The sequence below is a fragment of the Apodemus sylvaticus genome, chromosome 7 (assembly GCF_947179515.1).
Source record: "Apodemus sylvaticus chromosome 7, mApoSyl1.1, whole genome shotgun sequence".
In the NCBI taxonomy this organism is placed as follows: Eukaryota; Metazoa; Chordata; class Mammalia; order Rodentia; family Muridae; genus Apodemus; species Apodemus sylvaticus.
In genome coordinates, this window is record NC_067478.1 from 32,290,608 (window position 1) to 32,301,605 (window position 10,998).

The following is a 10,998-nucleotide window of genomic DNA, read 5'->3' on the forward strand; positions in this document are numbered from 1 at the left end:
GAATAGAAATCGACCTGAGAAGATGGTCCAAGGCTAAACTGTTTTGAATAATAAACATGAGAAATTAAGTTTGGATTCCATTATCCACTAAGAACTAGCTTCTTGTATGAGAATGAGCAAGAGTCTTCATTACAATCAGTTTGGTCCTACAGACTTGAACCACAGACACAAGTAACTGCTCTCCTGTCAGAAGAGTTGGCTTCATAAGATATCAATGTTTGTAGTGAGAGACACTATTCATTTTGTCCAGGAAGACCAGAAAAGAGATGTTGATTTTTTATTTACCACTTCTGTGCCAGGCACTGAACTGGGCAGTTGACAAGCATTACTTCTTAAATCCTTAGAACATTTCAGGGAGGGTCCCATCACTATGAGTCAGCTGAAGGACTGACTATTATAGTCTCATGACTTCAAGTCTGTGGACCATCTGAAGGTCTGTTTAAGGTACACAGCAGTGCTGGCCTGCTCAATGGCCAATGGCATTGATATTGAGGAGCTGGACACTCTGCAGTTGGATCTTGAAACCCTGTGATCCTCTTCAAGGAGTCAGCTGCGTGTACTTGAAACTGAAACCTAGATCCTTATTGAGTGGCAGGACAAGAAAGGTGACAAATGATTACTAGAGCTATGTCAAGACCATGAACTTGGTGTTCCCCCCAAATATGTGAAGCCCAAGAAACAGAAATTAGAAGCAAAAAGAGGACATGGTCCAGGCCCTGGCCCAGGATGACCCATATCCAAAAACGCTCAGCCCAAGATCCAGGAATATTGATGACCCAATCAATGTGCCTCAGATCCCCAAGAATGATGCTCCCAACAGGTTCTAGGCCTCTTTAGAGCCCTATGCTAACATCTCCAGTGAGGAACACTAAAGGAGTTTCTGAAGCCCCCAAAGATGAAGATAAACATTGTAATATTCCTCCACTAGGGAAACACTATACCCAGAACTGGACCCATGAGGATCTGCTAGAGGATCTGCACAAGGATGGAGCTCAAGTAGCAGCAGCAGATAACAAGAAGAAAGGCCCCATAGGACCACTGACTGAACTGAACACAAAAATGTGTCTGAGGCCCAGTCTGAGCAGCCAGAAGATGGGCATCCCTTTGGTGCCCTTACACAGTGTCTGCTGTAGGCCCTCATGGAGAAAAATAGTTACTCTACTGAGGACACTCCTATTACTGACATGTCTGGAAAAGAATCAGGGGATGATGGAGCAAGCAACTCTCCCAGAAATCAGAACAAACATTTCAGTGTGACACATACAAAGTCCCTGGAGAGTCGCAATCAAGGCGGAGCTGATTGTTCAGGATCTACTGGAGTCCTAGGTCCAGTCTTCTGAGGACTCAGAGGATGAGGTCCTTGCTGAGCTGTGAAGTGTGAGCTGAAGGCACTCAGTGCACACACCATACCAAGAGGCATGACCTGCTGGAGGTTGGCAAAGGAGGAGTTGAGCCAGCAGGAGCTAAGGCAGTGAGTCTACATGACAATGTGGTCATATATGCCTTCTGCAAGATCATGGCTACCCAACAGAAAAATCTCACACCCACAAAGAAGGAAAAGGACAAAGCCTGGAAGAATCTGAAGGAGTAAGAGAGCTTCTTGAAGCTCCTAGTTGGGTAGTCATACTTGCTGCTGCTGATCTCCCTAGCATGGTAGAAGTATACTTCCTTTGAAGCCTAGGCCAGAGTCTGCCCATCAAATAACAACAGTCTCAGGGCTGAAACACTCTCAGACCACTCAGCTGAGCTTTGTGCAGCCAGTATGCAAGGCTTTACTGTGCTGGCCTTGACCTACCATCTGCCTGATATTGCAGATGAGCAGGCTTATTCCTCAATCCTTTTCCCTCTTATTATCTCCACACCTCTCCTTTAAAGACTTTCTCCTTGAGGATTTGCAAAGTACACATTTAAGAATAAAATGATTGCTGCATTTTGTTTTGTATTTTAATGTCATAAAAATAATTATTATTTAATGTTATAATTTCTACATCATTTCTTTCCCTCTTTCCATTATCTCATCCTTTTATTTCTTCATTGCAAGTTCCCATAGCACTACTAATCAACAAACTCTGGTTATCCTAACAATGTCCTAATTCCTTTGTTTCCTAACACCATTGGAGATGCATTCAAGGTGCCAAACAAAAAGGTTCAAACCAGGCAAAATGCCAGCTCTGACAAGAGAAAGCAGAAACAAAGAACCACCCCTGAGCAAGAAACTATTTACAATAGACAATAGACAAAAAAAAAGGAAAGGAAGAAAGAAAGAAAGAAAAAAGAAAGAAGGAAGGAAGGAAAGAAAGAAGGAAAGAAGAAAAGAAAGAAAGAAAGAAAGAAAGAAAGAAAGAAAGAAAGAAAGAAAGAAAGAAAGAAAGAAAGAAAGAAAGAAGAAAGAAAGAAGAAAGAAAGAAAGAAAGAAAGAAAGAAAGAAAGAAAGAAAGAAAGAAAGAAAGAAAGAAAGAAAGAAAGAAAGAAAGAAAGAAAAAAGCAAGAAAGGAGGGAGGGAGGGAGGGAGGGAGGAAGGAAGGAAGGAAGGAAGGAAGGAAGGAAGGAAGGAAGGAAGGAAGGAAGGAAGGAAGGAAGGAAGGAAGGAAAGATGGTGTCCTTAGCTTTACAGAAACTTTGTAATTTTATGAGGTCCCATTTGTCAATTCTTGATCTTAGCACATACGCTATTGGTGTTTTATTTAGGAACTTTTCCCCTCTGCCCATGTTCTCAAGGGTCTTTTCCAGTTTTTTTTCTATTAGTTTCAGTGTGTCAGGTTTTATGTGGAGGTCCTTGAGCCACTTGGAGTTGAGCTTACTATAAGGAGATAGGGATGGATCAATTCGCATTCTTCTGCATGATGACCTCCAGTTGAACCAGCACAATTTGTTGAAAAGACTATCTTTATTCCACTGGATGTTTTCAGATCCTTTGTTGAAGATCAAATGGCCATAGGTGTGTGGATTTATTTCTGGATCTTCAATCCTATTCCATTGATCTGCCTGTCTGTCACTATACCAATACCATGCAGTTTTTATCACTATTGCTCTGTAGTAGTGCTTGAGATCCGGGATACTGATTTCCCCAGAATTTCTTTTGTTGTTGAGAATAGTTTTAGCTATCATGGGTTTTTTTTGTTATTCCAGATGAATTTGAGAATTGCTCTTTCTATCTCTATGAAGAACTGAGTTGGGATTTTGATGGGTATTGCATTGAATCTGTATATTGCTTTTGGCAAGATGGCCATTTTAACTATATTAATCCTGCCAATCCAAGAGTATGGCAGATTTTTCCATTTTCTGAGGTCTTCTTCCATTTCCTTCTTCAGAGACTTGAAGTTCTTGTCATACAGATCTTTCACTTGTTTGGTTAGCGTCACACCAAGGTACATTATATTGTTGGTGGCTATTGTGAAGGGGGTCATTTCCCTAATTTCTTTCTCAGCCTGATTATCTTTTGAGTATAGGAAGGCTACTGATTTGCTTGAGTTAATTTTATAACCTGCCACTTTGCTGAAGTTGTTTATCAGCTGTAAGAGTTCTCTGGTGGAGTTTTTTTTTTGGGGGGTCACTTAAGTATACTATCATATCATCTGCAAATAATGATAGTTTGACTTCTTCCTTTCCAATTTGTATCCCTTCGACCTCCTATGTTGTCTAATTGCCCTAGCTAGTACCTCAAGTACAATATTGAAAAGATAAGGAGAAAGGAGGCAGCCTTGTCTAGTCCCTGATTTTAGTGGATTGCTTCAAGTTTCTCTCCATTTAGTTTGATGTTGGCTACTGGCTTGCTGTATATTGCTTTTACTATGTTTAGGTAAGGGCCTTGAATTCCTGTTCTTTCCAAGGCTTTAAGCATGAAAGGATGCTGTATTTTGCCAAATGTTTTTTCAGCATCTAATGAAGAAAGAAAGAAAGAAAGAAAGAAAGAAAGAAAGAAAGAAAGAAAGAGAGAGAGAGAGAGAGAGAGAGAGAGAGAGAAAGAAAGAAAGAAAGAAAGAAAGAAAGAAAGAAAGAAAGAAAGAAAGAAAGAAAGAAAGAAAGAAAGAAAGAAAGAAAGAAAGAAAGAAAGAAAGTTTTCTTCAGTGGGATGTCCCTGGGTATATCAGCCATTTTCCAGGATAGGTCCCAAGCCAATTGATCAACACAAAACAGACTCCACGGTGTGAAGAGATGCTCTTCCTTGTGTTTTGCATTGGTATTTTTGTTTGTTTTATCAAAGCAGATTGTATGGAAACTAAATATAGTGCTCATTTTTGAAGGGAAATGGAGGAAAACTGGCTCTGAAGGAGGAGGGATTTAAGGAAAGGGACTGAGAGGGCTGAAGAGAGGAGAAATTGTAATTGGGAGGTAATGTATGAGAGAGAACACATAATTCTAGAAAAAATAAAAGAGAAGACTAAAATACAAACACTTCTATTTAAGTTATTTTATAAGACTAGGTAGTTTAGTATTCATCATAGCATATTTTACTTAAAATTTCATTATCTTTAAGCATGTACAAACTATATTAGGAAAGGCTGTGCAGAGCAGTTTCTAAGCCACTTTAGAAGTGCATGTTTACTATTTTGTATCATATCACATATGCTCTATTACTTTATTCAACACATTGGGCTTCAAATGACTTATCTGTCAATTCTCATTTCCCTATACATCCATTTAGCCCAGTCATTACAGACAACATTCAAAGAACAAACCAGGTAAGACAGTTCCAAGCAAAATATTTTCCCCAGTGATCTAAACTTATCCAGAAAATATTTCAAGAATTACATCTTCAGAATAAATTGATAACCTCTCAGAGGAACAGAGAGCCAGGAAAAAAATATTCTGTGCATGGGTATATATTTATGACAACAAAGGAAAAGAGCTGTGTCACCATATTCTAGACCGATATGTCACATGTATACATTAGGTAGAATTACTTCTCACCCATCCTTATTATTTATACATTTACTAAGCATTGTATACATTTCATAAGAAAAATAGCTCTATAGGTAAAACATACTTCCTATAAAAAGACAATTTAAGGGTCAGTGAACTGCTCAGCACGCTAAGGCATTTGCCCTGAAGCCTGAAACCTTGAGCTCCATTCCTAAGGCCCACATGGTGGAAGGAGAGAATCAACTCCCTCAAGTTGTCCTCTGGCATCCACATATGTGTCATGCAAACACACACCCACATTCATATATGAGCACATACATATATGCACACACATGAAAATAAGTAAATAAGAGATAGAACTTTAACAAATAAAACTAAAAGATCATATAAAAGATGAGGCTCAAAGAAATGAACTTGTCAAAGTCTACATGTGTTTATGGAGTCAAATGTGCAATTATTTTAACACACAACTATTTTTTATCTATTTTTATTAAACCTTACATTTTGAAGACATCCTAGCTCAGTTATATTCACCTTGCATGCTTCTAATGCAATGCTCTTTAGCTGCGAAGCAGAACAATTTTAAAATCACAACTTTCAGTGAACCCAATCAACTGATAGAATGGCAGACCTGTGCCTCTGCTGAGATTACTATGCTGATGAAGCCAAGTGGACCAATTTACCCTGCTAAAGGAAGTTCCTCAGACCTTGGCCTGACATCTTGCAAATGGGAGCCATCAGTCACAGGGAAAGGCTGGTGGAAGAAGTGTCAGTGGAGTACAGCCAATTTATCCCCATTGTAGTAAAACAGCTTCGAGTCCAAGCCCAGATGAGGGTTACGCCACAGCATTTCTCTTGTTAATAAACGAAAGAACTATCATCCAAACAAGAATGAACTGGCATGGCTTGCTGTATAAATCTGATCTGCCAAAATGGACTTTTAAGACCAAATGGTTCTGCAATTACTGAGGAACTCATCAATTTGTGATTTGATGAGGACTGAAGTAAAAAATGATAGGAGTATTGAGAGACTTCAAAATACTGCACACACTTAATTATAACACATCCTGAGCCAACTTTCAAAACCGATTCACAGCTACTGAAAAAGAAAGTGTGACTTTCAGCAGAAACTTAGAGTAATTAATTAAATAAAATAGAAACTATCCAAGTTTTGTTGAGTCCGAGGTCTGTTTTGCCTATTAATGAGGGAACTAGAAAGATGCCAGAAACAGTTCCAAAGAAAATTTGGAAACTGAAGGTTCTCTGGCAGTGGGATAAAAAGAAACTGAAGTAAAAGGACAGAAATAGGTATAAAATTGGTAAGGCACCACAACACAACTATCTCATCTAACTACATTTACAGAATTATAAGATGACCTCAATCAGTTGTATAAACAAAGCCAAATTCTCTTAGAGCACATTTGAAGCATCCAGGAATTAAAAAACAAACAAAAACAAACTAGTGGTTACATCTTACTATCAATATTTTCATTATACCTGAGTGATGCCTGAGATGCAGTTTCTAAACATTTGCAGCTGATGCTTGTGTGCAAAGAGCCTGTTATAGCCAAAGCAATCAGCAATACCTTCTGCATGGAATTTTAGGGTTTTGCACCAGTACCACTATAACCTGAGTACTAATGAAAATTTTGAGTCTCAGCCCCTGTCCTAAATGTAAAATCAGAATACTGGCTTATAAAAGATTAAGAGAGGATTCAAGTAACCATCAAATTTTGAAGCAACACTCTAGTATGATATTTAAATAATTATTATAAGATTATAATCATCTTTTGCCTTATTAAAAAGCTGAGAATATTTCTCTATATCACCATCACCAAGAAACTGATACTATTCTACAACCCTTAAATGAAAAAACTGGCAAATATGCCCCCTAATAATAACTATTCAAATTATGCCCCCCTCCACAAATAACACTATTCAAAGAAGAATATTTTGAGTGAGGAGTGAGGAGGTCAGTGTGTTCTGGTAAACCTGCATTGAAAATTCATTCCTCAGGCTGACACCCAATCCCTGTCCATGGTCCTCACCACCAGGAGCCTGGGTGAACAATTTGGAAGCATTCAATATCAGCAGACAGGTGATAGAGAGGTCTTAAATATCATGATCTGTGTGCCATTGATTTATCTTTATTAAGAAGAGCTACATACTTGCTTCCACATGTGTCTATCTCTTTTAGAAACCAAGAGATGAACAGAGGGCAGTGACTATGTAATAAGCAATCAGTACAAGATGTTCTATTTGAAAGATGATTAGGAAAGGACACAACAATTTTAATGAATGTATTGTACAATTAGTATGAAATTGTTAACAACTTTTGGATTGATGTGCCAAGCTAGACTTGATGTTAACTACATTTTATTAAAGGCTGATGATAAAGAAGCTGTCTGCTGCTGACTATTAAAATGAAGAGCATAGTAATCAGAGAGGAGGCAGTCTACAGACACATCAGGAAAAAAATGGAAATCCTCATGAGAGTGAAAAACTCACTTTGAAATAATATGAGAATAGCCTGTCCAAGACATTCAAAGTTGTACCAATTTTCAAAATATATTTTCAATTCATTTGCTTTGAAGTTCTAACATAATTACATCATTTCTCCAATCCATTTTCTTCCCCTAACCATTCCCATGCAAACTTTCTTCCAATTATGTAAATACAACCTTCTCAGTCTGTGTAATGTTATTGCTATGAATATAATTTAAGAAACATTTTTGGTATTGGCTAACCAACTTGGGAGGACTCTTGCCTGCACAAAACACATTCTCCTTAATTGTCTCTGGTTCTTTGTCTAGGGTTGAACCCTGTGAGGTGAGGGTTTTTTTCCTGTTCCATGTTAGCATCTCCTATGGTGTCACCATTGTCAAGTCATGTTGATGAGAGTTTATCAGGTAGTCACTCTGACATTTCCAGGAGACACAATCTCACAGCAATCTCTGCTTCTCTAGCTCTTAGAATCTTTTTTCTCCCACTTCCATCATGATCCATGACCCTTGGGTGCAAGAACTTTGCTGGTAGAATATCACTTGGGACTGAGAATCACTCAAACTCTTCTCTACATTTTGATTAGTTTTGGTTTTATTTAATAGTCTTGTCCATTGCGAAGAAAACTATGCTTACCAGTAGGTATAAGTATCTAAAATATAGTTATGAATTATGCTGTTTAAATTTTATTCCCTTATTTTTAACAGTAGTACTTTCCTAGGTTTGTGATTATATAAAATGCATGGCCTCTGTTTATGTGGCGCTTATACCCTATTAAAGAACAGGGATTTGGAGGGGACACTGATTTGTTTTTTTGTTTGTTTGTTTGATACAGGATCTCCCTATGTCTACCTACCTGTCCTAGAACTCACTATCTAGATCAAGTTGGCCTTGAACTTACAGCACTTTACTCTCAGGTTCTTAAACCATAGAATTGAAAAGTGTGCCAACACACCTGAATAACAAACTTATTAAATAAATTAATAAGATAACAAATATTACTGTCATAACAAAAATTGGTGAGATGAAATTAAATGATAAGTTCAAATTTTGATGTTTCAATGTTATGTGTTATGTACAACTGTATGAGGACTTATGAATACACTCATAACTAATTTCACTAAGCATGTAAAATGGTAACTTAGTGTTTAATGAATATATGGAAAATACTTGAGTGAACTTAAACTTCTTATGTGATAGAAAATATTCAAACTCTATGACTTCTTTTCCATGTATCAAGTACTGTGATATTCTCTCAGCATCTTAATCTAAGCCAGAGAGATTTAATTAGAGGCTCAGAGATGGCACAGAAATACCAGGCACGTGCATGTACATATACAAATATTATGCACATATATTCTTATGTAAATACAAGTGTGAACACAAAGATTCATTATACAGCCATGAATATGATGTTATTTCTTTCATTGACTCTGGGAAGAGCTGCTGTTGCTTAATGACTATTTGTGTGTTCCCTGGCTAGGGAGATTCTTCTGTTTGTCAGACTAAATTTTAGCCACAGTAACAATTGATACCTATTGTATTATTTATCCACATCTCCATTCCTGCTTTCTAATTTCTTACCTTTTACTGTTCATGGCTGCTGAATGGGTCTTTTAGCTTTCAACTTCCATCCCTTTGATATTTCTTTGATGGTCAGTATTAAAAATGCTTCTCAGGTAGTGATCCACAGAATATTTTGTTCTAAATCTCATTTCTTCCAAATAGTTCTGGAAAAGGAAATTTTGCTAGGAATTATTCAGCAGACACAAGTACCCATAAATAATACGCAGAGCACTCTGTCAAATTCAGGGATTTCTACAACACTGATTCCTAAACTTTTTTCCTACAATGAATGAGACATGGAGCTGAAGAAATGACTGAATGATTAGACTAAGAGAATTTGCTGCTCTTCCAGAAGATGTGAGTTGTTTCCAGCACTTGTGTCTAGAGATTAACACCAAGCAGTGACTCTACCTGAGATATACTAGAACCCTCTCACCTCTGCGAGTACCTACATTTCTATGAGTATGTACCCAGAAACATATTCATAAACATGATTAAAATAAAAATATTTTTTAAAAAACTTTGAATTGAACCAAAGAGAAAAATAATGTAGTTTTCTCAATAAAAGTTCTCTTTTGGATAAAAATAAATGATGATAATTCTCTGTCATAGAAAATGGACATTATGATGTAAATTTAAAAAATTGAAATTTTGAACACATTCATATAACACAAAATGTTTACACATATTGATTCTTGTTATGATAGAGGGATCATAAATAGTGGGTATTCAAATCTTAGAAGCCATTGATAGATCAATACAACAGCAATAACAGAAAATTTTTATTATAAATTTCAGAGTTGCCAAGGCATTAGGGCAGGAAACTGTGTTATGACAAAGAGTTAAGGAATTAATGGATATTTTAATGGGGCACATTTAATAGCAGCTTCCATTTAAATGAAATTTACAAAGTTTCTAAAAAAAATTACAAATCGGCGGCTGGAGAGATGGCTCAGCAGTTTAGAGAACTGACCACACTTCCAAAGGTCCTGAGTTCAATTCCCAGCAAACCATATGGTGGCTCACAACCATCCATAATGAGATCTGACGCCCTCTTCTGGAGTGTCTGAAGACAGCTACAGTGTACTTACATATAATAATAAATAAATCTTTTAAAAAAAAAAAAAAATTACAAATTGTTTTTAAGAAAAACGTTAAAACAGAAATCCTCTCATTCCTTACTTTAATGTTGGACTTGGCATTTCCTCTGAGAAAATGACTTTCAAAACCCTAAAACCAAAACAAATTTCGCAATCCCTGTCAAAGCCTGTTTCTATGTTGTTTCCTACCTATTTCAATTTGGTGGTATGACTCCACACTGGAATGTGCATCTTGTATAAGATTCTAACTTAATTGACCAAAAAAAATTAAATAAATTTTGTGATTTAATATGTGAATAATTGTGGCTTCTCTTTGAGCATTCAAGTCTACTCCCTTACTACCCATCCTAATTGTTTTACACATGATTTTTCTCAATGGAAACATCATTAACTTTGGGGGCCAAGAAGTTGTCTTGGTTGTCCTGTACATTGAAGGATAGCAGCATCGTTCATGGTATTCTACTGGCTGCCAGTAGCAATATCCAATTCTACACACACACACACACACACACACACACAAGCTATGACAACTACAAATATTGCTTAATATTCCCCGAGGAAGAAAGCAAATCCTTGTTTCCATCTCTGTTCAGGATCACTGAAGTAAACTCTTGCTGCTTTGTTGCTACAGTAGCAATACCAGTTAAATGACAATCATAACTGTATAAAACAGCTTAACTCTCAGAATATTGTGAAGGAGTTTGGATATTATGATAACTAATATTCAAAAATTTGCTGTTTTTCAAGGCTGAGGCCTTGTCTTATAATGTACAAGACAAGGACTTCAATTAGCAATTCTAAACATGTACAAGGAATTCAAAGAGGAATGAATAAATGCCTGAAGATTTAGAAAACACAGTTGAATGAGATAGTAAAAGCAATTCAAGATATGAAAGTAGAATTTCAAAAAGAGAACCTCTGAAGAAAAACCAAAGTGGAATAACACTTATAAGGAATAAACAATTAT

General features: G+C 36.8%; 1 pseudogene; it reads left to right on the top strand.

Moving 5' to 3' along the window:
• Positions 1-361: 361 nt before the first annotated feature.
• On the top strand, positions 362-1,621 carry LOC127689629 (transcriptional adapter 3-like; annotated as a pseudogene).
• Positions 1,622-10,998: the final 9,377 nt, after the last annotated feature.